At 35.7% G+C, this 25,078-nt stretch overlaps 21 non-coding genes across 21 annotated transcripts; all 21 read right to left on the reverse strand.

Annotated features, from left to right (window-relative positions):
• Positions 1-82: 82 nt before the first annotated feature.
• On the reverse strand, positions 83-155 carry TRNAR-CCU (transfer RNA arginine (anticodon CCU)). The gene has a single exon. It is a non-coding gene; the product is annotated as a tRNA-Arg (tRNA).
• Positions 156-1,048: 893 nt separating this feature from the next.
• On the reverse strand, positions 1,049-1,121 carry TRNAR-CCU (transfer RNA arginine (anticodon CCU)). Its single transcript has one exon. It is a non-coding gene; the product is annotated as a tRNA-Arg (tRNA).
• An 870-nt stretch (positions 1,122-1,991) lies between these two features.
• On the reverse strand, positions 1,992-2,064 carry TRNAR-CCU (transfer RNA arginine (anticodon CCU)). The gene has a single exon. It is a non-coding gene; the product is annotated as a tRNA-Arg (tRNA).
• Positions 2,065-2,943: 879 nt separating this feature from the next.
• On the reverse strand, positions 2,944-3,016 carry TRNAR-CCU (transfer RNA arginine (anticodon CCU)). The gene has a single exon. It is a non-coding gene; the product is annotated as a tRNA-Arg (tRNA).
• A 906-nt stretch (positions 3,017-3,922) lies between these two features.
• TRNAR-CCU (transfer RNA arginine (anticodon CCU)) lies at positions 3,923-3,995 on the reverse strand. Its single transcript has one exon. It is a non-coding gene; the product is annotated as a tRNA-Arg (tRNA).
• Positions 3,996-4,877: 882 nt separating this feature from the next.
• On the reverse strand, positions 4,878-4,950 carry TRNAR-CCU (transfer RNA arginine (anticodon CCU)). Its single transcript has one exon. It is a non-coding gene; the product is annotated as a tRNA-Arg (tRNA).
• An 883-nt stretch (positions 4,951-5,833) lies between these two features.
• On the reverse strand, positions 5,834-5,906 carry TRNAR-CCU (transfer RNA arginine (anticodon CCU)). The gene has a single exon. It is a non-coding gene; the product is annotated as a tRNA-Arg (tRNA).
• Positions 5,907-6,792: 886 nt separating this feature from the next.
• On the reverse strand, positions 6,793-6,865 carry TRNAR-CCU (transfer RNA arginine (anticodon CCU)). The gene has a single exon. It is a non-coding gene; the product is annotated as a tRNA-Arg (tRNA).
• Positions 6,866-7,791: 926 nt separating this feature from the next.
• On the reverse strand, positions 7,792-7,864 carry TRNAR-UCU (transfer RNA arginine (anticodon UCU)). Its single transcript has one exon. It is a non-coding gene; the product is annotated as a tRNA-Arg (tRNA).
• Positions 7,865-9,809: 1,945 nt separating this feature from the next.
• On the reverse strand, positions 9,810-9,882 carry TRNAR-CCU (transfer RNA arginine (anticodon CCU)). Its single transcript has one exon. It is a non-coding gene; the product is annotated as a tRNA-Arg (tRNA).
• Positions 9,883-10,792: 910 nt separating this feature from the next.
• TRNAR-UCU (transfer RNA arginine (anticodon UCU)) lies at positions 10,793-10,865 on the reverse strand. The gene has a single exon. It is a non-coding gene; the product is annotated as a tRNA-Arg (tRNA).
• Positions 10,866-12,746: 1,881 nt separating this feature from the next.
• On the reverse strand, positions 12,747-12,819 carry TRNAR-CCU (transfer RNA arginine (anticodon CCU)). Its single transcript has one exon. It is a non-coding gene; the product is annotated as a tRNA-Arg (tRNA).
• Positions 12,820-13,711: 892 nt separating this feature from the next.
• On the reverse strand, positions 13,712-13,784 carry TRNAR-CCU (transfer RNA arginine (anticodon CCU)). The gene has a single exon. It is a non-coding gene; the product is annotated as a tRNA-Arg (tRNA).
• Positions 13,785-15,666: 1,882 nt separating this feature from the next.
• Positions 15,667-15,739, reverse strand: TRNAR-CCU (transfer RNA arginine (anticodon CCU)). Its single transcript has one exon. It is a non-coding gene; the product is annotated as a tRNA-Arg (tRNA).
• Positions 15,740-16,608: 869 nt separating this feature from the next.
• On the reverse strand, positions 16,609-16,681 carry TRNAR-CCU (transfer RNA arginine (anticodon CCU)). Its single transcript has one exon. It is a non-coding gene; the product is annotated as a tRNA-Arg (tRNA).
• Positions 16,682-18,563: 1,882 nt separating this feature from the next.
• On the reverse strand, positions 18,564-18,636 carry TRNAR-CCU (transfer RNA arginine (anticodon CCU)). The gene has a single exon. It is a non-coding gene; the product is annotated as a tRNA-Arg (tRNA).
• Positions 18,637-19,530: 894 nt separating this feature from the next.
• TRNAR-CCU (transfer RNA arginine (anticodon CCU)) lies at positions 19,531-19,603 on the reverse strand. The gene has a single exon. It is a non-coding gene; the product is annotated as a tRNA-Arg (tRNA).
• Positions 19,604-20,481: 878 nt separating this feature from the next.
• TRNAR-CCU (transfer RNA arginine (anticodon CCU)) lies at positions 20,482-20,554 on the reverse strand. The gene has a single exon. It is a non-coding gene; the product is annotated as a tRNA-Arg (tRNA).
• A 920-nt stretch (positions 20,555-21,474) lies between these two features.
• TRNAR-CCU (transfer RNA arginine (anticodon CCU)) lies at positions 21,475-21,547 on the reverse strand. Its single transcript has one exon. It is a non-coding gene; the product is annotated as a tRNA-Arg (tRNA).
• A 914-nt stretch (positions 21,548-22,461) lies between these two features.
• TRNAR-CCU (transfer RNA arginine (anticodon CCU)) lies at positions 22,462-22,534 on the reverse strand. The gene has a single exon. It is a non-coding gene; the product is annotated as a tRNA-Arg (tRNA).
• An 882-nt stretch (positions 22,535-23,416) lies between these two features.
• On the reverse strand, positions 23,417-23,489 carry TRNAR-CCU (transfer RNA arginine (anticodon CCU)). Its single transcript has one exon. It is a non-coding gene; the product is annotated as a tRNA-Arg (tRNA).
• Between the last annotated feature and the right edge of the window lie 1,589 nt (positions 23,490-25,078).

Raw genomic sequence — 25,078 nt, forward strand, 5'->3', positions numbered from 1 at the left:
CTAAACACTACAAGACTGTTGTACAGTTGAAGCAAGTATAAAGTATCAACTCTAGTGACGACACAGCTGCTTTAATGAGTTCCACCCCAGATGGGACTTGAACCCACAATCCCTGGCTTAGGAGGCCAGTGCCTTATCCATTAGGCCACTGGGGCTTACTGACTTTCTCAATCAAGACTGATAGGTTTTTAATAGTCAATTATTTATTTTTGAGAAAAAGTGAAGCTGTTTACTGTGTTCTTTGCATTACCAAGTCCAGCAAGAAATGTGCTGGTACTATCCAGAGCTGTCAGTATGGATTATCATGCTCTATTGCAAAAAAACTATTTGATGCAACTGCTTTACCAACAGTGTGTTAATCTTTTCAATTGCTGTTTTGTTGGCTGACTGAAGGAAGATATGCAGTGCATTTGAACCAAAGCAGATGTGTGCTGACAACTTAAATTTACAATCATATTTGTGTTTTTTCTTTCTTTCTTTCTTTCTTTCTTTCTTTCTTTCTTTCTTTCTTTCTTTCTTTCTTTCTTTCTTTCTTTCTTTCTTTCTTCCATCCTTTGTAATATCATATTAAATATTAAGGTAGAAGATTATAATCAATGACTAATGACATAAGAAAAAGGAAAAAAATTGTAAACAAAACTGCTTCAGGTGAGACTTGAATTCACAACCTTGACATTGCTCAACAGATACTGTCTTATAAGTACCACGCGCTGTCCAATTGCACCACTGGAGCACTGTGCAGCATAAAACAGTTATGCTAGATGTGGATTTGATTCAATACAATCAGTACAGTCATAAGAATTTAAAAAGAAAATCATTTTTGGTGATGAATGATGAGCAACAAAGGATCATGCATGCCAGATGGCACTTGAATAAGCTTTCCACAGTGATAGAAAAGTAAACAAAAAAACCACAACAATGTTATAATAAATGTCATTTTAGCTTCTGTGGTCATGTTTTTGCAATCTAAACACTACAAGACTGTTGTACAGTTGAAGCAAGGATAAAATATCAACTCTAGTGACGACACAGCTGCTTTAATGAGTTCCACACCAGATGGGACTTGAACCCACAATCCCTGGCTTAGGAGGCCAGTGCCTTATCCATTAGGCCACTGGGGCTTACTGACTTTCTCATTCAAGACTGATAGGTTTTTAATAGTCAATTATTTATTTTTGAGAAAAAGTGAAGCTGTTTACTGTGTTCTTTGCATTACCAAGTCCAGCAAGAAATGTGCTGGTACTATCCAGAGCTGTCAGTATGGATTATCATGCTATATTGCAAAAAATCTATTTGATGCAACTGCTTTACCAACAGTGTGTTAATCTTTTCAATTGCTGTTTTGTTGGCTCACTGAAGGAAGATATGCAGTGCATTTGAACCAAAGCAGATGTGTGCTGACAACTTAAATTCACAATCATATTTGTGTTTTTTCTTTCATTCTTTCTTTCTTTCTTTCTTTCTTTCTTTCTTTCTTTCTTTCTTTCTTCCATCCTTTGTAATATCATATTAAATATTAAGGTAGAAGATTATAATCAATGACTAATGACATAAGAAAAAGGAAAAAAATTGTAAACAAAACTGCTTCAGGTGAGACTTGAATTCACAACCTTGACATTGCTCAACAGATACTGTCTTATAAGTACCACGCGCTGTCCAATTGCACCACTGGAGCACTGTGCAGCATAAAACAGTTATGCTAGATGTGGATTTTATTCAATACAATCAGTACAGTCATAAGAATTTAAAAAGAAAATCATTTTTGGTGATGAATGATGAGCAACAAAGGATCATGCATGCCAGATGGCACTTGAATAAGCTTTTCACAGTGATAGAAAAGTAAACAAAAAACCCACAACAATGTTATAATAAATGTCATTTTTCGCTTCTGTGGTCATGTTTTTGCAATCTAAACACTACAAGACTGTTGTACAGTTGAAGCAAGGATAAAGTATCAACCCTAGTGACGACACAGCTGTTTTAATGAGTTCCACCCCAGATGGGACTTGAACCCACAATCCCTGGCTTAGGAGGCCAGTGCCTTATCCATTAGGCCATTGGGGCTTACTGATTTTCTCATTCAAGACTGATATGTTTTTAATAGTCAATTATTTATTTTTGAGAAAAAGTGAAGCTGTTTACTGTGTTCTTTGCATTACCAAGTCCAGCAAGAAATGTGCTGGTACTATCCAGAGCTGTCAGTATGGATTATCATGCTCTATTGCAAAAAAACTATTTGATGCAACTGCTTTACCAACAGTGTGTTAATCTTTTCAATTGCTGTTTTGTTGGCTGACTGAAGGAAGATATGCAGTGCATTTGAACCAAAGCAGATGTGTGCTGACAACTTAAATTTACAATCATATTTGTGTTTTTTCTTTCTTTCTTTCTTTCTTTCTTTCTTTCTTTCTTTCTTTCTTTCTTTCTTTCTTTCTTTCTTCCATCCTTTGTAATATCATATTAAATATTAAGGTAGAAGATTATAATCAATGACTAATGACATAAGAAAAAGGAAAAAAAACTGTAAACAAAACTGCTTCAGGTGAGACTTGAATTCACAACCTTGACATTGCTCAACAGATACTGTCTTATAAGTACCACACGCTGTCCAATTGCACCACTGGAGCACTGTGCAGCATAAAACAGTTATGCTAGATGTGGATTTTATTCAATACAATCAGTACAGTCATAAGAATTTAAAAAGAAAATCATTTTTGGTGATGAATGATGAGCAACAAAGGATCATGCATGCCAGATGGCACTTGAATAAGCTTTTCACAGTGATAGAAAAGTAAACAAAAAAACCACAACAATGTTATAATAAATGTCATTTTTAGCTTCTGTGGTCATGTTTTTGCAATCTAAACACTACAAGACTGTTGTACAGTTGAAGCAAGGATAAAATATCAACTCTAATGACAACACAGCTGCTTTAATGAGTTCCACCCCAGATGGGACTTGAACCCACAATCCCTGGCTTAGGAGGCCAGTGCCTTATCCATTAGGCCACTGGGGCTTACTCACTTTCTCATTCAAGACTGATAGGTTTTTAATAGTCAATTATTTATTTTTGAGAAAAAGTGAAGCTGTTTACTGTGTTCTTTGCATTACCAAGTCCAGCAAGAAATGTGCTGGTACTATCCAGAGCTGTCAGTATGGATTATCATGCTCTATTGCAAAAAAACTATTTGATGCAACTGCTTTACCAACAGTGTGTTAATCTTTTCAATTGCTGTTTTGTTGGCTGACTGAAGGAAGATATGCAGTGCATTTGAACCAAAGCAGATGTGTGCTGACAACTTAAATTTACAATCATATTTGTGTTTTTTCTTTCTTTCTTTCTTTCTTTCTTTCTTTCTTTCTTTCTTTCTTTCTTTCTTTCTTTCTTTCTTTCTTTCTTTCTTTCTTTCTTTCTTTCTTCCATCCTTTGTAATATCATATTAAATATTAAGGTAGAAGATTATAATCAATGACTAATGACATAAGAAAAAGGAAAAAAACTGTAAACAAAACTGCTTCAGGTGAGACTTGAATTCACAACCTTGACATTGCTCAACAGATACTGTCTTATAAGTACCACGCGCTGTCCAATTGCACCACTGGAGCACTTTGCAGCATAAAACAGTTATGCTGGATGTGGATTTTATTCAATACAATCAGTACAGTCATAAGAATTTAAAAAGAAAATCATTTTTGGTGATGAATGATGAGCAACAAAGGATCATTCATGCCAGATGGCACTTGAATAAGCTTTCCACAGTGATAGAAAAGTAAACAAAAAAACCACAACAATGTTATAATAAATGTCATTTTTAGCTTCTGTGGTCATGTTTTTGCAATCTAAACACTACAAGACTGTTGTACAGTTGAAGCAAGGATAAAATATCAACTCTAGTGACAACAAAGCTGCTTTAATGAGTTCCACCCCAGATGGGACTTGAACCCACAATCCCTGGCTTAGGAGGCCAGTGCCTTATCCATTAGGCCACTGGGGCTTACTGACTTTCTCATTCAAGACTGATAGGTTTTTAATAGTCAATTATTTATTTTTGAGAAAAAGTGAAGCTGTTTACTGTGTTCTTTGCATTACCAAGTCCAGCAAGAAATGTGCTGGTACTATCCAGAGCTGTCAGTATGGATTATCATGCTATATTGCAAAAAATCTATTTGATGCAACTGCTTTACCAACAGTGTGTTAATCTTTTCAATTGCTGTTTTGTTGGCTGACTGAAGGAAGATATGCAGTGCATTTGAACCAAAGCAGATGTGTGCTGACAACTTAAATTCACAATCATATTTGCGTTTTTTCTTTCTTTCTTTCTTTCTTTCTTTCTTTCTTTCTTTCTTTCTTTCTTTCTTTCTTTCTTTCTTTCTTCCATTCTTTGTAATATCATATTAAATATTAAGGTAGAAGATTATAATCAATGACTAATGACATAAGAAAAAGGAAAAAAACTGTAAACAAAACTGCTTCAGGTGAGACTTGAATTCACAACCTTGACATTGCTCAACAGATAATGTCTTATAAGTACCATGCGCTGTCCAATTGCACCACTGGAGCACTGTGCAGCATAAAACAGTTATGCTAGATGTGGATTTTATTCAATACAATCAGTACAGTCATAAGAATTTAAAAAGAAAATCATTTTTGGTGATGAATGATGAGCAACAAAGGATCATGCATGCCAGATGGCACTTGAATAAGCTTTTCACAGTGATAGAAAAGTAAACAAAAAACCCACAACAATGTTATAATAAATGTCATTTTTAGCTTCTGTGGTCATGTTTTTGCAATCTAAACACTACAAGACTGTTGTACAGTTGAAGCAAGGATAAAGTATCAACTCTAGTGACGACACAGCTGCTTTAATGAGTTCCACCCCAGATGGGACTTGAACCCACAATCCCTGGCTTAGGAGGCTAGTGCCTTATCCATTAGGCCACTGGGGCTTACTGACATTCTCATTCAAGACTGATATGTTTTTAATAGTCAATTATTTATTTTTGAGAAAAAGTGAAGCTGTTTACTGTGTTCTTTGCATTACCAAGTCCAGCAAGAAATGTGCTGGTACTATCCAGAGCTGTCAGTATGGATTATCATGCTCTATTGCAAAAAAACTATTTGATGCAACTGCTTTACCAACAGTGTGTTAATCTTTTCAATTGCTGTTTTGTTGGCTGACTGAAGGAAGATATGCAGTGCATTTGAACCAAAGCAGATGTGTGCTGACAACTTAAATTTACAATCATATTTGTGTTTTTTCTTTCTTTCTTTCTTTCTTTCTTTCTTTCTTTCTTTCTTTCTTTCTTTCTTTCTTTCTTTCTTTCTTTCTTTCTTCCATCCTTTGTAATATCATATTAAATATTAAGGTAGAAGATTATAATCAATGACTAATGACATAAGAAAAAGGAAAAAAAACTGTAAACAAAACTGCTTCAGGTGAGACTTGAATTCACAACCTTGACATTGCTCAACAGATACTGTCTTATAAGTACCACACGCTGTCCAATTGCACCACTGGAGCACTGTGCAGCATAAAACAGTTATGCTAGATGTGGATTTTATTCAATACAATCAGTACAGTCATAAGAATTTAAAAAGAAAATCATTTTTGGTGATGAATGATGAGCAACAAAGGATCATGCATGCCAGATGGCACTTGAATAAGCTTTTCACAGTGATAGAAAAGTAAACAAAAAAACCACAACAATGTTATAATAAATGTCATTTTTAGCTTCTGTGGTCATGTTTTTGCAATCTAAACACTACAAGACTGTTGTAGCAAGGATAAAGTATCAACTCTAGTGACGACAAAGCTGCTTTAATGAGTTCCACCCCAGATGGGACTTGAACCCACAATCCCTGGCTTAGGAGGCCAGTGCCTTATCCATTAGGCCACTGGGGCTTACTGACTTTCTCATTCAAGACTGATAGGTTTTTAATAGTCAATTATTTATTTTTGAGAAAAAGTGAAGCTGTTTACTGTGTTCTTTGCATTACCAAGTCCAGCAAGAAATGTGCTGGTACTATCCAGAGCTGTCAGTATGGATTATCATGCTCTATTGCAAAAAAACTATTTGATGCAACTGCTTTACCAACAGTGTGCTAATCTTGTCAATTGCTGTTTTGTTGGCTGACTGAAGGAAGATATGCAGTGCATTTGAACCAAAGCAGATGTGTGCTGACAACTTAAATTCACAATCATGTTTGTGTTCTTTCTTTCTTTCTTTCTTTCTTTCTTTCTTTCTTTCTTTCTTTCTTTCTTTCTTTCTCTCTTTCTTTCTTTCTCCCATCCTTTGTAATATCATATTAAATATTAAGGTAGAAGATTATAATCAATGACTAATGACATAAGAAAAAGGAAAAAAACTGTAAACAAAACTGCTTCAGGTGAGACTTGAATTCACAACCTTGACATTGCTCAACAGATACTGTATTATAAGTACCACACGCTGTCCAATTGCACCACTGGAGCACTGTGCAGCATAAAACAGTTATGCTAGATGTGGATTTTATTCAATACAATCAGTACAGTCATAAGAATTTAAAAAGAAAATCATTTTTGGTGATGAATGATGAGCAACAAAGGATCATGCATGCCAGATGGCACTTGAATAAGCTTTTCACAGTGATAGAAAAGTAAACAAAAAACCCACAACAATGTTATAATAAATGTCATTTTTAGCTTCTGTGGTCATGTTTTTGCAATCTAAACACTACAAGACTGTTGTACAGTTGAAGCAAGGATAAAGTATCAACTCTAGTGACGACACAGCTGCTTTAATGAGTTCCACCCCAGATGGGACTTGAACCCACAATCCCTGGCTTAGGAGGCCAGTGCCTTATCCATTAGGCCACTGGGGCTTACTGACTTTCTCAATCAAGACTGATAGGTTTTTAATAGTCAATTATTTATTTTTGAGAAAAAGTGAAGCTGTTTACTGTGTTCTTTGCATTTCCAAGTCCAGCAAGAAATGTGCTGGTACTATCCAGAGCTGTCAGTATGGATTATCATGCTCTATTGCAAAAAAACTATTTGATGCAACTGCTTTACCAACAGTGTGTTAATCTTGTCAATTGCTGTTTTGTTGGCTGAATGAAGGAAGATATGCAGTGCATTTGAACCAAAGCAGATGTGTGCTGACAACTTAAATTTACAATCATATTTGTGTTTTTTCTTTCTTTCTTTCTTTCTTTCTTTCTTTCTTTCTTTCTTTCTTTCTTTCTTTCTTTCTTTCTTTCTTTCTTTCTTTCTTTCCTTCTTTCTTTCTTTCTTTCTTTCTTTCTTCCAACCTTTGTAATATCATATTAAATATTAAGGTAGAAGATTATAATCAATGACTAATGACATAAGAAAAAGGAAAAAAACTGTAAACAAAACTGCTTCAGGTGAGACTTGAATTCACAACCTTGACATTGCTCAACAGATACTGTCTTATAAGTACCACACGCTGTCCAATTGCACCACTGGAGCACTGTGCAGCATAAAACAGTTATGCTAGATGTGGATTTTATTCAATACAATCAGTACAGTCATAAGTATTTAAAAAGAAAATCATTTTTGGTGATGAATGATGAGCAACAAAGGATCATGCATGCCAGATGGCACTTGAATAAGCTTTTCACAGTGATAGAAAAGTAAACAAAAAACCCACAACAATGTTATAATAAATGTCATTTTTAGCTTCTGTGGTCATGTTTTTGCAATCTAAACACTACAAGACTGTTGTACAGTTGAAGCAAGGATAAAGTATCAACTCTAGTGACGACACAGCTGCTTTAATGAGTTCCACCCCAGATGGGACTTGAACCCACAATCCCTGGCTTAGAAGGACAGTGCCTTATCCATTAGGCCACTGGGGCTTACTGACTTTCTCAATCAAGACTGATAGGTTTTTAATAGTCAATTATTTATTTTTGAGAAAAAGTGAAGCTGTTTACTGTGTTCTTTGCATTACCAAGTCCAGCAAGAAATGTGCTGGTACTATCCAGAGCTGTCAGTATGGATTATCATGCTCTATTGCAAAAAAACTATTTGATGCAACTGCTTTACCAACAGTGTGTTAATCTTGTCAATTGCTGTTTTGTTGGCTGAATGAAGGAAGATATGCAGTGCATTTGAACCAAAGCAGATGTGTGCTGACAACTTAAATTTACAATCATATTTGTGTTTTTTCTTTCTTTCTTTCTATCTTTCTTTCTTTCTTTCTTTCTTTCTTTCTTTCTTTCTTTCTTTCTTTCTTTCTTTCTTTCTTTCTTTCTTTCTTTCTTTCTTTCTTTCTTTCTTTCTTTCTTTCTTTCCTTCTTTCTTTCTTTCTTTCTTTCTTTCTTCCAACCTTTGTAATATCATATTAAATATTAAGGTAGAAGATTATAATCAATGACTAATGACATAAGAAAAAGGAAAAAAACTGTAAACAAAACTGCTTCAGGTGAGACTTGAATTCACAACCTTGACATTGCTCAACAGATACTGTCTTATAAGTACCACGCGCTGTCCAATTGCACCACTGGAGCACTGTGCAGCATAAAACAGTTATGCTAGATGTGGATTTTATTCAATACAATCAGTACAGTCATAAGAATTTAAAAAGAAAATCATTTTTGGTGATGAATGATGAGCAACAAAGGATCATGCATGCCAGATGGCACTTGAATAAGCTTTCCACAGTGATAGAAAAGTAAACAAAAAAACCACAACAATGTTATAATAAATGTCATTTTTAGCTTCTGTGGTCATGTTTTTGCAATCTAAACACTACAAGACTGTTGTACAGTTGAAGCAAGGATAAAATATCAACTCTAGTGACGACACAGCTGCTTTAATGAGTTCCACACCAGATGGGACTTGAACCCACAATCCCTGGCTTAAGAGGCCAGTGCCTTATCCATTAGGCCACTGGGGCTTACTGACTTTCTCATTCAAGACTGATAGGTTTTTAATAGTCAATTATTTATTTTTGAGAAAAAGTGAAGCTGTTTACTGTGTTCTTTGCATTACCAAGTCCAGCAAGAAATGTGCTGGTACTATCCAGAGCTGTCAGTATGGATTATCATGCTCTATTGCAAAAAAACTATTTGATGCAACTGCTTTACCAACAGTGTGTTAATCTTGTCAATTGCTGTTTTGTTGGCTGACTGAAGGAAGATATGCAGTGCATTTGAACCAAAGCAGATGTGTGCTGACAACTTAAATTCACAATCATGTTTGTGTTTTTTCTTTCTTTCTTTCTTTCTTTCTTTCTTTCTTTCTTTCTTTCTTTCTTTCTTTCTTTCTTACTTTCTTTCTCTCTTTCTTTCTTTCTTCCATCCTTTGTAATATCATATTAAATATTAAGGTAGAAGATTATAATCAATGACTAATGACATAAGAAAAAGGAAAAAAACTGTAAACAAAACTGCTTCAGGTGAGACTTGAATTCACAACCTTGACATTGCTCAACAGAACCTGTATTATAAGTACCACACGCTGTCCAATTGCACCACTGGAGCACTGTGCAGCATAAAACAGTTATGCTAGATGTGGATTTTATTTAATACAATCAGTACAGTCATAAGAATTTAAAAAGAAAATCATTTTTGGTGATGAATGATGAGCAACAAAGGATCATGCATGCCAGATGGCACTTGAATAAGCTTTTCACAGTGATAGAAAAGTAAACAAAAAACCCACAACAATGTTATAATAAATGTCATTTTTAGCTTCTGTGGTCATGTTTTTGCAATCTAAACACTACAAGACTGTTGTACAGTTGAAGCAAGAATAAAGTATCAACTCTAGTGACGACACAGCTGCTTTAATGAGTTCCACCCCAGATGGGACTTGAACCCACAATCCCTGGCTTAGGAGGCCAGTGCCTTATCCATTAGGCCACTGGGGCTTACTGACTTTCTCAATCAAGACTGATAGGTTTTTAATAGTCAATTATTTATTTTTGAGAAAAAGTGAAGCTGTTTACTGTGTTCTTTGCATTACCAAGTCCAGCAAGAAATGTGCTGGTACTATCCAGAGCTGTCAGTATGGATTATCATGCTCTATTGCAAAAAAACTATTTGATGCAACTGCTTTACCAACAGTGTGTTAATCTTGTCAATTGCTGTTTTGTTGGCTGAAAGAAGGAAGATATGCAGTGCATTTGAACCAAAGCAGATGTGTGCTGACAACTTAAATTTACAATCATATTTGTGTTTTTTCTTTCTTTCTTTCTTTCTTTCTTTCTTTCTTTCTTTCTTTCTTTCTTTCTTTCTTTCTTTCTTTCCTTCTTTCTTTCTTTCTTTCTTTCTTTCTTCCAACCTTTGTAATATCATATTAAATATTAAGGTAGAAGATTATAATCAATGACTAATGACATAAGAAAAAGGAAAAAAACTGTAAACAAAACTGCTTCAGGTGAGACTTGAATTCACAACCTTGACATTGCTCAACAGATACTGTCTTATAAGTACCACACGCTGTCCAATTGCACCACTGGAGCACTGTGCAGCATAAAACAGTTATGCTAGATGTGGATTTTATTCAATACAATCAGTACAGTCATAAGAATTTAAAAAGAAAATCATTTTTGGTGATGAATGATGAGCAACAAAGGATCATGCATGCCAGATGGCACTTGAATAAGCTTTTCACAGTGATAGAAAAGTAAACAAAAAACCCACAACAATGTTATAATAAATGTCATTTTTAGCTTCTGTGGTCATGTTTTTGCAATCTAAACACTACAAGACTGTTGTACAGTTGAAGCAAGGATAAAGTATCAACTCTAGTGACGACACAGCTGCTTTAATGAGTTCCACCCCAGATGGGACTTGAACCCACAATCCCTGGCTTAGAAGGCCAGTGCCTTATCCATTAGGCCACTGGGGCTTACTGACTTTCTCAATCAAGACTGATAGGTTTTTAATAGTCAATTATTTATTTTTGAGAAAAAGTGAAGCTGTTTACTGTGTTCTTTGCATTACCAAGTCCAGCAAGAAATGTGCTGGTACTATCCAGAGCTGTCAGTATGGATTATCATGCTCTATTGCAAAAAAACTATTTGATGCAACTGCTTTACCAACAGTGTGTTAATCTTGTCAATTGCTGTTTTGTTGGCTGAATGAAGGAAGATATGCAGTGCATTTGAACCAAAGCAGATGTGTGCTGACAACTTAAATTTACAATCATATTTGTGTTTTTTCTTTCTTTCTTTCTTTCTTTCTTTCTTTCTTTCTTTCTTTCTTTCTTTCTTTCTTTCCTTCTTTCTTTCTTTCTTTCTTTCTTTCTTTCTTTCTTCCAACCTTTGTAATATCATATTAAATATTAAGGTAGAAGATTATAATCAATGACTAATGACATAAGAAAAAGGAAAAAAACTGTAAACAAAACTGCTTCAGGTGAGACTTGAATTCACAACCTTGACATTGCTCAACAGATACTGTCTTATAAGTACCACGCGCTGTCCAATTGCACCACTGGAGCACTGTGCAGCATAAAACAGTTATGCTAGATGTGGATTTTATTCAATACAATCAGTACAGTCATAAGAATTTAAAAAGAAAATCATTTTTGGTGATGAATGATGAGCAACAAAGGATCATGCATGCCAGATGGCACTTGAATAAGCTTTCCACAGTGATAGAAAAGTAAACAAAAAAACCACAACAATGTTATAATAAATGTCATTTTTAGCTTCTGTGGTCATGTTTTTGCAATCTAAACACTACAAGACTGTTGTACAGTTGAAGCAAGGATAAAATATCAACTCTAGTGACGACACAGCTGCTTTAATGAGTTCCACACCAGATGGGACTTGAACCCACAATCCCTGGCTTAAGAGGCCAGTGCCTTATCCATTAGGCCACTGGGGCTTACTGACTTTCTTATTCAAGACTGATAGGTTTTTAATAGTCAATTATTTATTTTTGAGAAAAAGTGAAGCTGTTTACTGTGTTCTTTGCATTACCAAGTCCAGCAAGAAATGTGCTGGTACTATCCAGAGCTGTCAGTATGGATTATCATGCTCTATTGCAAAAAAACTATTTGATGCAACTGCTTTACCAACAGTGTGTTAATCTTGTCAATTGCTGTTTTGTTGGCTGACTGAAGGAAGATATGCAGTGCATTTGAACCAAAGCAGATGTGTGCTGACAACTTAAATTCACAATCATGTTTGTGTTTTTTCTTTCTTTCTTTCTTTCTTTCTTTCTTTCTTTCTTTCTTTCTTTCTTTCTTTCTTTCTTTCTTTCTCTCTTTCTTTCTTTCTTCCATCCTTTGTAATATCATATTAAATATTAAGGTAGAAGATTATAATCAATGACTAATGACATAAGAAAAAGGAAAAAAACTGTAAACAAAACTGCTTCAGGTGAGACTTGAATTCACAACCTTGACATTGCTCAACAGATACTGTATTATAAGTACCACACGCTGTCCAATTGCACCACTGGAGCACTGTGCAGCATAAAACAGTTATGCTAGATGTGGATTTTATTTAATACAATCAGTACAGTCATAAGAATTTAAAAAGAAAATCATTTTTGGTGATGAATGATGAGCAACAAAGGATCATGCATGCCAGATGGCACTTGAATAAGCTTTTCACAGTGATAGAAAAGTAAACAAAAAACCCACAACAATGTTATAATAAATGTCATTTTTAGCTTCTGTGGTCATGTTTTTGCAATCTAAACACTACAAGACTGTTGTACAGTTGAAGTAAGTATAAAGTATCAACTCTAGTGACGACACAGCTGCTTTAATGAGTTCCACCCCAGATGGGACTTGAACCCACAATCCCTGGCTTAGGAGGCCAGTGCCTTATCCATTAGGCCACTGGGGCTTACTGACTTTCTCAATCAAGACTGATAGGTTTTTAATAGTCAATTATTTATTTTTGAGAAAAAGTGAAGCTGTTTACTGTGTTCTTTGCATTACCAAGTCCAGCAAGAAATGTGCTGGTACTATCCAGAGCTGTCAGTATGGATTATCATGCTCTATTGCAAAAAAACTATTTGATGCAACTGCTTTACCAACAGTGTGTTAATCTTTTCAATTGCTGTTTTGTTGGCTGACTGAAGGAAGATATGCAGTGCATTTGAACCAAAGCAGATGTGTGCTGACAACTTAAATTTACAATCATATTTGTGTTTTTTCTTTCTTTCTTTCTTTCTTTCTTTCTTTCTTTCTTTCTTTCTTTCTTTCTTTCTTTCTTTCTTTCGTTCTTTCTTTCTTTCTTCCATCCTTTGTAATATCATATTAAATATTAAGGTAGAGGATTATAATCAATGACTAATGACATAAGAAATAGGAAAAAAAAACTGTAAACAAAACTGCTTCAGGTGAGACTTGAATTCACAACCTTGACATTGCTCAACAGATACTGTCTTATAAGTACCACACGCTGTCCAATTGCACCACTGGAGCACTGTGCAGCATAAAACAGTTATGCTAGATGTGGATTTTATTCAATACAATCAGTACAGTCATAAGAATTTAAAAAGAAAATCATTTTTGGTGATGAATGATGAGCAACAAAGGATCATGCATGCCAGATGGCACTTGAATAAGCTTTTCACAGTGATAGAAAAGTAAACAAAAAAAACACAACAATGTTATAATAAATGTCATTTTTAGCTTCTGTGGTCATGTTTTTGCAATCTAAACACTACAAGACAGTTGAAGCAAGGATAAAGTATCAACTCTAGTGACGACACAGCTGCTTTAATGAGTTCCACCCCAGATGGGACTTGAACCCACAATCCCTGGCTTAGGAGGCCAGTGCCTTATCCATTAGGCCACTGGGGCTTACTGACTTTCTCATTCAAGACTGATAGGTTTTTAATAGTCAATTACCGTATATACTCGAGTATAAGCCGACCTTTTCAGCACATTTTTCTATGCTGAAAAGGCCCCCCTCGGCTTATACTCGAGTCAACGGCTGCAGCAGACGCCGTGGGCTGTGTGGGCGTCCGCTGCAGCCGGCTCCAGGGACAGACACTAGAGGTCATTATTGACCTCTAGTGTCTGTGCGGCGTTGCTATGGGAGAGACGTCATGACGTCTCTCCCATAGAGATGATCGGGTGCCGGGAAGCGGGCGCCGGCGCGGGCGGCCAGACGGAGCGGCGACCAGACGGAGCGGGTGGACAGATGAAGCGGCGGCCAGACGGAGCGGGTGGACAGACGGAGCGGAGCAGCGCAGCAGCAGAAGAAGCGGTCGGGAAGCAGGAGCGGGGCAGTGGTAAGTATTGTTTTAGTGTATGTTTGTGTGTTTGTAAGCTGCAACGGGGGCACAGTAACAGGGGGCAAAGAAAGGGGGCACAACAACTACTGGGGGCAAAGAAAGGGGGCACAACAACTACTGGGGGCAAAGAAAGGGGGCACCACAACTACTGGGGCAAAGAAAGAGGGGTCATAACTACTGGGGGCAATGAAAGAGAGGGCATAACTACTGGGGGCAATGAAAGAGAGGGCATAACTACTGGGGGCAATGAAAGAGGGGGCACAACTACTGGGGGCAAAGAAGGGGCATAACTACTGGGGGCAAAGCAACGGGGGCATGTTTTTATCTGGCACTGTGGGGAGATAAATGTCACTGGGGGTATATGTGGCACTGGGGGCACAACCCTAGAAACAAACATTACACCCTGGCAACAAGCATAACACCTACCGCATGAAATCCCTGGCAACGAGCATGACACCCTGAGCATGAAAACCCCTGGCACCGTGTATTTCCCACCCTAGGCTTATACTAGAGTCAGTAATTTTTCCCAGTTTTTTGTGGTAAAATTAGGTGCCTTGGCTTATATTCGGGTCGACTTATACTCGAGTATATACGGTATTTATTTTTGAGAAAAAGTGAAGCTGTTTACTGTGTTCTTTGCATTACCAAGTCCAGCAAGAAATGTGCTGGTACTATCCAGAGCTGTCAGTATGGATTATCATGCTCTATTGCAAAAAAACTATTTGATGCAACTGCTTTAACAAAAGTGTGTTAATCTTGTCAATTGCTGTATTGTTGGCTGAATGAAGGAAGATATGCAGTGCATTTGAACCAAAGCAGATGTGTGCTGACAACTTAAATTCACAATCATGTTTGTGTTCTTTCTTTCTTTCTTTCTTTCTTTCTTTCTTTCTTTCTTTCTTTCTTTCTTTCTTTCTTTCTTTCTTTCTTTCTTTCTTTCTTCCATCCTTTGTAATATCATATTAAATATTAAGGTAGAAGATTATAATCAATGACTAATGACATAAGAAAAAGAAAAAAAAACTGTAAACAAAACTGCTTCAGGTGAGACTTGAATTCACAACCTTGACATTGCTCAACAGATACTGTCTTATAAGTACCACACGCTGTCCAATTGCACCACTGGAGCACTGTGCAGCATAAAACAGTTATGCTAGATGTGGATTTTATTCAATACAATCAGTACAGTCATAAGAATTTAAAAAGAAAATCATTTTTGGTGATGAATGATGAGCAACAAAGGATCATGCATGCCAGATGGCACTTGAATAAGCTTTCCACAGTGATAGAAAAGTAAACAAAAAACCCACAACAATGTTATAATAAATGTCATTTTTAGCTTCTGTGGTCATGTTTTTGCAATCTAAACACTACAAGACTGTTGTACAGTTGAAGCAAGGATAAAATATCAACTCTAGTGACGACACAGCTGCTTTAATGAGTTCCACACCAGATGGGACTTGAACCCACAATCCCTGGCTTAGGAGGCCAGTGCCTTATCCATTAGGCCACTGGGGCTTACTGACTTTCTCATTCAAGACTGATAGGTTTTTAATAGTCAATTATTTATTTTGAGAAAAAGTGAAGCTGTTTACTGTGTTCTTTGCATTACCAAGTCCAGCAAGAAATGTGCTGGTACTATCCAGAGCTGTCAGTATGGATTATCATGCTATATTGCAAAAAATCTATTTGATGCAACTGCTTTACCAACAGTGTGTTAATCTTTTCAATTGCTGTTTTGTTGGCTCACTGAAGGAAGATATGCAGTGCATTTGAACCAAAGCAGATGTGTGCTGACAACTTAAATTCACAATCATATTTGTGTTTTTTCTTTCTTTCTTTCTTTCTTTCTTTCTTTCTTTCTTTCTTTCTTTCTTTCTTTCTTCCATCCTTTGTAATATCATATTAAATATTAAGGTAGAAGATTATAATCAATGACTAATGACATAAGAAAAAGGAAAAAAACAGTAAACAAAACTGCTTCAGATGAGACTTGAATTCACAACCTTGACATTGCTCAACAGATACTGTCTTATAAGTACCACGCGCTGTCCAATTGCACCACTGGAGCACTGTGCAGCATAAAACAGTTATGCTAGATGTTGATTTTATTCAATACAATCAGTACAGTCATAAGAATTTAAAAAGAAAATCATTTTTGGTGATGAATGATGAGCAACAAAGGATCATGCATGCCAGATGGCACTTGAATAAGCGTTTCACAGTGAATGAAAAGTAAACAAAAAACCCACAACAATGTTATAATAAATGTCATTTTTCGCTTCTGTGGTCATGTTTTTGCAATCTAAACACTACAAGACTGTTGTACAGTTGAAGCAAGGATAAAGTATCAACTCTAGTGACGACACAGCTGCTTTAATGAGTTCCATCCCAGATGGGACTTGAACCCACAATCCCTGGCTTAGGAGGCCAGTGCCTTATCCATTAGGCCATTGGGGCTTACTGACTTTCTCATTCAAGACTGATATGTTTTTAATAGTCAATTATTTATTTTTGAGAAAAAGTGAAGCTGTTTACTGTGTTCTTTGCATTACCAAGTCCAGCAAGAAATGTGCTGGTACTATCCAGAGCTGTCAGTATGGATTATCATGCTCTATTGCAAAAAAACTATTTGATGCAACTGCTTTACCAACAGTGTGTTAATCTTTTCAATTGCTGTTTTGTTGGCTGACTGAAGGAAGATATGCAGTGCATTTGAACCAAAGCAGATGTGTGCTGACAACTTAAATTTACAATCATATTTGTGTTTTTTCTTTCTTTCTTTCTTTCTTTCTTTCTTTCTTTCTTTCTTTCTTTCTTTCTTTCTTTCTTTCATTCTTTCTTTCTTTCTTTCTTTCTTTCTTTCTTTCTTTCTTTCTTTCTTTCTTTCTTCCATCCTTTGTAATATCATATTAAATATTAAGGTAGAAGATTATAATCAATGACTAATGACATAAGAAAAAGGAAAAAAACTGTAAACAAAACTGCTTCAGGTGAGACTTGAATTCACAACCTTGACATTGCTCAACAGATACTGTCTTATAAGTACCACGCGCTGTCCAATTGCACCACTGGAGCACTTTGCAGTATAAAACAGTTATGCTAGATGTGGATTTTATTCAATACAATCAGTACAGTCATAAGAATTTAAAAAGAAAATCATTTTTGGTGATGAATGATGAGCAACAAAGGATCATGCATGCCAGATGGCACTTGAATAAGCTTTCCACAGTGATAGAAAAGTAAACAAAAAAACCACAACAATGTTATAATAAATGTCATTTTTAGCTTCTGTGGTCATGTTTTTGCAATCTAAACACTACAAGACTGTTGTACAGTTGAAGCAAGGATAAAATATCAACTCTAGTGATGACACAGCTGCTTTAATGAGTTCCACCCCAGATGGGACTTGAACCCACAATCCCTGGCTTAGGAGGCCAGTGCCTTATCCATTACACCACTGGGGCTTACTGACTTTCTCATTCAAGACTGATAGGTTTTTAATAGTCAATTATTTATTTTTGAGAAAAAGTGAAGCTGTTTACTGTGTTCTTTGCATTACCAAGTCCAGCAAGAAATGTGCTGGTACTATCCAGAGCTGTCAGTATGGATTATCATGCTATATTGCAAAAAATCTATTTGATGCAACTGCTTTACCAACAGTGTGTTAATCTTTTCAATTGCTGTTTTGTTGGCTGACTGAAGGAAGATATGCAGTGCATTTGAACCAAAGCAGATGTGTGCTGACAACTTAAATTCACAATCATATTTGCGTTTTTTCTTTCTTTCTTTCTTTCTTTCTTTCTTTCTTTCTTTCTTTCTTTCTTTCTTTCTTTCTTCCATCCTTTGTAATATCATATTAAATATTAAGGTAGAAGATTATAATCAATGACTAATGACATAAGAAAAAGGAAAAAAAACTGTAAACAAAACTGCTTCAGGTGAGACTTGAATTCACAACCTTGACATTGCTCAACAGATACTGTCTTATAAGTACCACACGCTGTCCAATTGCACCACTGGAGCACTGTGCAGCATAAAACAGTTATGCTAGATGTGGATTTTTTTCAATACAATCAGTACAGTCATAAGAATTTAAAAAGAAAATCATTTTTGGTGATGAATGATGAGCAACAAAGGATCATGCATGCCAGATGGCACTTGAATAAGCTTTTCACAGTGATAGAAAAGTAAACAAAAAAACCACAACAATGTTATAATAAATGTCATTTTTAGCTTCTGTGGTCATGTTTTTGCAATCTAAACAGTACAAGACTGTTGTACAGTTGAAGCAAGGATAAAGTATCAACTCTAGTGACGACACAGCTGCTTTAATGAGTTCCACCCCAGATGGGACTTGAACCCACAATCCCTGGCTTAGGAGGCCAGTGCCTTATCCATTAGGCCACTGGGGCTTACTGACTTTCTCATTCAAGACTGATAGGTTTTTAATAGTCAATTATTTATTTTTGAGAAAAAGTGAAGCTGTTTACTGTGTTCTTTGCATTACCAAGTCCAGCAAGAAATGTGCTGGTACTATCCAGAGCTGTCAGTATGGATTATCATGCTCTATTGCAAAAAAACTATTTGATGCAACTGCTTTACCAACAGTGTGTTAATCTTGTCAATTGCTGTTTTGTTGGCTGACTGAAGGAAGATATGCAGTGCATTTGAACCAAAGCAGATGTGTGCTGACAACTTAAATTCACAATCATGTTTGTGTTTTTTCTTTCTTTCTTTCTTTCTTTCTTTCTTTCTTTCTTTCTTTCTTTCTTTCTTTCTTTCTCTCTTTCTTTCTTTCTTTCTTCCATCCTTTGTAATATCATATTAAATATTAAGGTAGAAGATTATAATCAATGACTAATGACATAAGAAAAAGGAAAAAAACTGTAAACAAAACTGCTTCAGGTGAGACTTGAATTCACAACCTTGACATTGCTCAACAGATACTGTATTATAAGTACCACACGCTGTCCAATTGCACCACTGGAGCACTGTGCAGCATAAAACAGTTATGCTAGATGTGGATTTTATTCAATACAATCAGTACAGTCATAAGAATTTAAAAAGAAAATCATTTTTGGTGATGAATGATGAGCAACAAAGGATCATGCATGCCAGATGGCACTTGAATAAGCTTTTCACAGTGATAGAAAAGTAAACAAAAAACCCACAACAATGTTATAATAAATGTCATTTTTAGCTTCTGTGGTCATGTTTTTGCAATCTAAACACTACAAGACTGTTGTACAGTTGAAGCAAGTATAAAGTATCAACTCTAGTGACGACACAGCTGCTTTAATGAGTTCCACCCCAGATGGGACTTGAACCCACAATCCCTGGCTTAGGAGGCCAGTGCCTTATCCATTAGGCCACTGGGGCTTACTGACTTTCCCAATCAAGACTGATAGGTTTTTAATAGTCAATTATTTATTTTTGAGAAAAAGTGAAGCTGTTTACTGTGTTCTTTGCATTACCAAGTCCAGCAAGAAATGTGCTGGTACTATCCAGAGCTGTCAGTATGGATTATCATGCTCTATTGCAAAAAAACTATTTGATGCAACTGCTTTACCAACAGTGTGTTAATCTTTTCAATTGCTGTTTTGTTGGCTGACTGAAGGAAGATATGCAGTGCATTTGAACCAAAGCAGATGTGTGCTGACAACTTAAATTTACAATCATATTTGTGTTTTTTCTTTCTTTCTTTCTTTCTTTCTTTCTTTCTTTCTTTCTTTCTTTCTTTCTTTCTTTCTTTCTTCCATCCTTTGTAATATCATATTAAATATTAAGGTAGAAGATTATAATCAATGACTAATGACATAAGAAAAAGGAAAAAAACTGTAAACAAAACTGCTTCAGGTGAGACTTGAATTCACAACCTTGACATTGCTCAACAGATACTGTCTTATAAGTACCACGCGCTGTCCAATTGCACCACTGGAGCACTGTGCAGCATAAAACAGTTATGCTAGATTTGGATTTTATTCAATACAATCAGTACAGTCATAAGAATTTAAAAAGAAAATCATTTTTGGTGATGAATGATGAGCAACAAAGGATCATGCATGCCAGATGGCACTTGAATAAGCTTTCCACAGTGATAGAAAAGTAAACAAAAAAACCACAACAATGTTATAATAAATGTCATTTTTAGCTTCTGTGGTCATGTTTTTGCAATCTAAACACTACAAGACTGTTGTACAGTTGAAGCAAGGATAAAATATCAACTCTAGTGACGACACAGCTGCTTTAATGAGTTCCACACCAGATGGGACTTGAACCCACAATCCCTGGCTTAGGAGGCCAGTGCCTTATCCATTAGGCCACTGGGGCTTACTGACTTTCTCGTTCAAGACTGATAGGTTTTTAATAGTCAATTATTTATTTTTGAGAAAAAGTGAAGCTGTTTACTGTGTTCTTTGCATTACCAAGTCCAGCAAGAAATGTGCTGGTACTATCCAGAGCTGTCAGTATGGATTATCATGCTCTATTGCAAAAAAACTATTTGATGCAACTGCTTTACCAACAGTGTGTTAATCTTGTCAATTGCTGTTTTGTTGGCTGACTGAAGGAAGATATGCAGTGCATTTGAACCAAAGCAGATGTGTGCTGACAACTTAAATTCACAATCATGTTTGTGTGTTTTTTCTTTCTTTCTTTCTTTCTTTCTTTCTTTCTTTCTTTCTTTCTTTCTTTCTTTCTTTCTTTCTTTCTATCTTTCTTTCTTTCTTTCTCTCTTTCTTGCTTTCTTCCATCCTTTGTAATATCATATTAAATATTAAGGTAGAAGATTATAATCAATGACTAATGACATAAGAAAAAGGAAAAAAACTGTAAACAAAACTGCTTCAGGTGAGACTTGAATTCACAACCTTGACATTGCTCAACAGATACTGTATTATAAGTACCACACGCTGTCCAATTGCACCACTGGAGCACTGTGCAGAATAAAACAGTTATGCTAGATGTGGATTTTATTTAATACAATCAGTACAGTCATAAGAATTTAAAAAGAAAATCATTTTTGGTGATGAATGATGAGCAACAAAGGATCATGCATGCCAGATGGCACTTGAATAAGCTTTTCACAGTGATAGAAAAGTAAACAAAAAACCCACAACAATGTTATAATAAATGTCATTTTTAGCTTCTGTGGTCATGTTTTTGCAATCTAAACACTACAAGACTGTTGTACAGTTGAAGCAAGTATAAAGTATCAACTCTAGTGACGACACAGCTGCTTTAATGAGTTCCACCCCACATGGGACTTGAACCCACAATCCCTGGCTTAGGAGGCCAGTGCCTTATCCATTAGGCCACTGGGGCTTACTGACTTTCTCAATCAAGACTGATAGGTTTTTAATAGTCAATTATTTATTTTTGAGAAAAAGTGAAGCTGTTTACGGTGTTCTTTGCATTACCAAGTCCAGCAAGAAATGTGCTGGTACTATCCAGAGCTGTCAGTATGGATTATCATGCTCTATTGCAAAAAAACTATTTGATGCAACTGCTTTACCAACAGTGTGTTAATCTTTTCAATTGCTGTTTTGTTGGCTGACTGAAGGAAGATATGCAGTGCATTTGAACCAAAGCAGATGTGTGCTGACAACTTAAATTTACAATCATATTTGTGTTTTTTCTTTCTTTCTTTCTTTCTTTCTTTCTTTCTTTCTTTCTTTCTTTCTTTCTTTCTTTCTTTCTTTCTTTCTTTCTTTCTTTCTTTCTTTCTTTCTTTCTTCCATCCTTTGTAATATCATATTAAATATTAAGGTAGAAGATTATAATCAATAACTAATGACATAAGAAAAAGGAAAAAAACTGTAAACAAAACTGCTTCAGGTGAGACTTGAATTCACAACCTTGACATTGCTCAACAGATACTGTCTTATAAGTACCACGCGCTGCCCAATTGCACCACTGGAGCACTGTGCAGCATAAAACAGATATGCTAGATGTGGATTTTATTCAATACAATCAGTACAGTCATAAGAATTTAAAAAGAAAATCATTTTTGGTGATGAATGATGAGCAACAAAGGATCATGCATGCCAGATGGCACTTGAATAAGCTTTCCACAGTGATAGAAAAGTAAACAAAAAAACCACAACAATGTTATAATAAATGTCATTTTTAGCTTCTGTGGTCATGTTTTTGCAATCTAAACACTACAAGACTGTTGTACAGTTGAAGCAAGGATAAAATATCAACTCTAGTGACGACACAGCTGCTTTAATGAGTTCCACACCAGATGGGACTTGAACCCACAATCCCTGGCTTAGGAGGCCAGTGCCTTATCCATTAGGCCACTGGGGCTTACTGACTTTCTCATTCAAGACTGATAGGTTTTTAATAGTCAATTATTTATTTTTGAGAAAAAGTGAAGCTGTTTACTGTGTTCTTTGCATTACCAAGTCCAGCAAGAAATGTGCTGGTACTATCCAGAGCTGTCAGTATGGATTATCATGCTATATTGCAAAAAATCTATTTGATGCAACTGCTTTACCAACAGTGTGTTAATCTTTTCAATTGCTGTTTTGTTGGCTGACTGAAGGAAGATATGCAGTGCATTTGAACCAAAGCAGATGTGTGCTGACAACTTAAATTCACAATCATATTTGTGTTTTTTCTTTCTTTCTTTCTTTCTTTCTTTCTTTCTTTCTTTCTTTCTTTCTTTCTTTCTTTCTTTCTTTCTTCCATCCTTTGTAATATCATATTAAATATTAAGGTAGAAGATTATAATCAATGACTAATGACATAAGAAAAAGGAAAAAAACTGTAAACAAAACTGCTTCAGATGAGACTTGAATTCACAACCTTGACATTGCTCAACAGATACTGTCTTATAAGTACCACGCGCTGTCCAATTGCACCACTGGAGCACTGTGCAGCATAAAACAGTTATGCTAGATGTGGATTTTATTCAATACAATCAGTACAGTCATAAGAATTTAAAAAGAAAATCATTTTTGGTGATGAATGATGACCAACAAAGGATCATGCATGCCAGATGTCACTTGAATAAGCGTTTCACAGTGATAGAAAAGTAAACAAAAAACCCACAACAATGTTATAATAAATGTCATTTTTCGCTTCTGTGGTTATGTTTTTGCAATCTAAACACTACAAGACTGTTGTACAGTTGAAGCAAGGATAAAGTATCAACTCTAGTGACGACACAGCTGCTTTAATGAGTTCCACCACAGATGGGACTTGAACCCACAATCCCTGGCTTAGGAGGCCAGTGCCTTATCCATTAGGCCACTGGGGCTTACTGACTTTCTCAATCAAGACTGATAGGTTTTTAATAGTCAATTATTTATTTTTGAGAAAAAGTGAAGCTGTTTACTGTGTTCTTTGCATTACCAAGTCCAGCAAGAAATGTGCTGGTACTATCCAGAGCTGTCAGTATGGATTATCATGCTCTATTGCAAAAAAACTATTTGATGCAACTGCTTTACCAACAGTGTGTTAATCTTTTCAATTGCTGTTTTGTTGGCTGACTGAAGGAAGATATGCAGTGCATTTGAACCAAAGCAGATGTGTGCTGACAACTTAAATTTACAATCATATTTGTGTTTTTTCTTTCTTTCTTTCTTTCTTTCTTTCTTTCTTTCTTTCTTTCTTTCTTTCTTTCTTTCTTTCTTTCTTTTCTTTCTTTCTTTCTTTCTTTCTTTCTTTCTTTCTTTCTTTCTTTCTTCCATCCTTTGTAATATCATATTAAATATTAAGGTAGAAGATTATAATCAATGACTAATGACATAAGAAAAAGGAAAAAAACTGTAAACAAAACTGCTTCAGGTGAGACTTGAATTCACAACCTTGACATTGCTCAACAGATACTGTCTTATAAGTACCACGCGCTGTCCAATTGCACCACTGGAGCACTTTGCAGTATAAAACAGTTATGCTAGATGTGGATTTTATTCAATACAATCAGTACAGTCATAAGAATTTAAAAAGAAAATCATTTTTGGTGATGAATGATGAGCAACAAAGGATCATGCATGCCAGATGGCACTTGAATAAGCTTTCCACAGTGATAGAAAAGTAAACAAAAAAACCACAACAATGTTATAATAAATGTCATTTTTAGCTTCTGTGGTCATGTTTTTGCAATCTAAACACTACAAGACTGTTGTACAGTTGAAGCAAGGATAAAATATCAACTCTAGTGACGACACAGCTGCTTTAATGAGTTCCACCCCAGATGGGACTTGAACCCACAATCCCTGGTTTAGGAGGCCAGTGCCTTATCCATTACACCACTGGGGCTTACTGACTTTCTCATTCAAGACTGATAGGTTTTTTATAGTCAATTATTTATTTTTGAGAAAAAGTGAAGCTGTTTACTGTGTTCTTTGCATTACCAAGTCCAGCAAGAAATGTGCTGGTACTATCCAGAGCTGTCAGTATGGATTATCATGCTATATTGCAAAAAATCTATTTAATGCAACTGCTTTACCAACAGTGTGTTAATCTTTTCAATTGCTGTTTTGTTGGCTGACTGAAGGAAGATATGCAGTGCATTTGAACCAAAGCAGATGTGTGCTGACAACTTAAATTCACAATCATGTTTGTGTGTTTTTTCTTTCTTTCTTTCTTTCTTTCTTTCTTTCTTTCTTTCTTTCTTTCTTTCTTTCTCTCTTTCTTTCTTTCTTCCATCCTTTGTAATATCATATTAAATATTAAGGTAGAAGATTATAATCAATGACTAATGACATAAGAAAAAGGAAAAAAACTGTAAACAAAACTGCTTCAGGTGAGACTTGAATTCACAACCTTGACATTGCTCAACAGATACTGTATTATAAGTGCCACACGCTGTCCAATTGCACCACTGGAGCACTGTGCAGCATA

This window comes from Pseudophryne corroboree, unplaced genomic scaffold (genome assembly GCF_028390025.1).
Source record: "Pseudophryne corroboree isolate aPseCor3 unplaced genomic scaffold, aPseCor3.hap2 scaffold_129, whole genome shotgun sequence".
In the NCBI taxonomy this organism is placed as follows: Eukaryota; Metazoa; Chordata; class Amphibia; order Anura; family Myobatrachidae; genus Pseudophryne; species Pseudophryne corroboree.